Below are 1,946 nucleotides of genomic sequence, written 5' to 3'. Positions count from 1 at the left end.
CCCCGGTCCGGGGGCCTTTCTGGGTGGAGTTTGCATGTTCTCTCCGTGCATGCGTGGGTTTTCTCCGGGTACTCCGGTTTCCTCCCACAGACCAAAAACATGCATGTTAGACTGATGGTAACTCTGAATTGTCCCTAGGTGAGAGAGAGAGACTGAATGGTTGTTTGTCTCATTTGTCTTTATGTGTCCCTGTGATGGACTGGAGACCTGTCCAGGTGTCCCCCGCCCTTCACACAGTGATTGCTGGACACGGGCACCGGCGACCCCGTGACCTAAAATGGAATAAACGGGTAAAGATGATGGATGGATGTAGATAATGTACATACATGAGATGTGTATATATATAAAGTAGATATAATGTATATATAAGATTGTGATATTATAATGTGTGTGTTATTATTATAGCAAATTATTAAACTGTGTATATATGAAAGTGATATAATGTATAGATATATAGCTATTATTAAAAATGTATCAGTGACTGTGAGATTTGCAAAACTTGTCATAAGAATATTTTATTAGTGTTAATGTTAACCCCACCAAGAATATTTAAAAACTCTGAACCATGTGTTCATCTTTAATGTCTGTACTCCTGAGATTTACAGAGGAACAAATGGTGAGGTGAGTTTAGTTTTCAGCTCTGACTCATTCAACACAGATTCTTCATTGCTCTGACAAACAGTCACACTGAGAGGAGCGGGAGACCGTTCCAAGATGGCGGCGCTGCGGTCAACGCTGTATCTAGTGTTTATATCTATGACTGGGACCTACAGGAAACAGGAAGACATTATACGGCTACAAAAACACGTTGGGTTAGGAAGCACAACAAAATGGAATAGAAAAGTAGAAAATGTCATCACTCGACTCAGAATAGGACAGTCAGGTCTCAACTGCACTCTAGATAAAACAGACAAACATCCAGAGACAGAACATGCTGCACTGCAACAACATCCAAAGAACCTTCGACTGCAGCCATTAACAAAGGAAAAACACGAGGACTTCACGTTAGCTGGGCTCTTGGAAGATAAATCACCTGACACGTGCAGTAGTTATTTCCTTCATAAAGTCCGTTAGTTGGTTTAGTCGAATCTAGTTTTCTCCCGTCTGTTATCCAAATCCACACTCCAGTCCAGTTGGTGGCGCCAGTGCGCTTAAAACAAGTTCGACAACAAAAATCAGAAGAAGAAGAAGAAGAAGAAGGCGGCGGCCTGTGAACAAACTTTGGGTTAATTTTGCTTCAGGTAAGTGAAGAGAAATACCTTGAAAATGTTTTCGCCTTTTTAAAAGAACTCTTAAGACGAATGTTGTCAGTAAAGGGTTTAAGCTCGGTGTAGCAGCTTCAGCTGCAGTCGATCCGCCTTTAGCCTTGTCATGGGCTAACTTTAGCATTACGAGAAGCTAAAAGGCTAACACTGCTAACAGTTAGCTTCACTTTAAAACGCGTTAAAAACGAACAAATCTCGAAACCGTTGAGGGATACATTAGCAACACAGAAGTGGTCAGATTTCATTCTTACTCAGATGAACCAAAAACGAAGAACTAAAACTTGTCCGGTCAGCGGAGTAAACCAGCAAAGTTGAGATTGTTGAGTTGTCTTTATGCCTGAGGGTGACTGTGCTCGGCACGCAGCTCCTCTGGCTCCTGGAATATGTTGTCCAGAGATCTGAAGCTCCACCTGGACCTCCAAGTGGCTTCAAACATCTCACAAGTTCAGGACAAGAACCAACGCACACATCTTCCTGCTTCTAGTTTCCTACATTCGCCTTATAATCCAGCTGTTTTTTCCATCTTATTTTAATTTATTAAAAAATAAATCTGTAAACCTCTTTTCTAACTGTCCATTGTTGAAGTCAGGTCTCTGTCGTCCTCGAGGCTCAGTGGGATTATCCTGTCTGAGTAAAGGTTGAATGGATCTTTAAAATCTGACGTTAGTTAAATGATATGAA

At 41.5% G+C, this 1,946-nt stretch overlaps 1 protein-coding gene across 1 annotated transcript in view; it reads right to left on the bottom strand.

The window, feature by feature from the left end:
* Positions 1–1,150, bottom strand: part of LOC119417421 (dnaJ homolog subfamily C member 5) — a 60,516-nt gene extending 59,366 nt beyond the window's left edge. Inside the window, exon 1 of the mRNA XM_037684623.1 lies at positions 1,034–1,150. The gene's annotated coding sequence lies outside the window, so the exon portion shown is untranslated. The remainder of the gene's footprint in view (positions 1–1,033) is intronic.
* Positions 1,151–1,946: the final 796 nt, after the last annotated feature.

This window comes from Nematolebias whitei, chromosome 11, assembly GCF_014905685.2.
Source record: "Nematolebias whitei isolate Nwh7 chromosome 11, NemWhi1, whole genome shotgun sequence".
NCBI lineage: Eukaryota > Metazoa > Chordata > Actinopteri > Cyprinodontiformes > Rivulidae > Nematolebias > Nematolebias whitei.
Note: the sequence above shows the minus strand (reverse complement) of the source record. Positions and strands in the feature narration are given on the sequence as shown.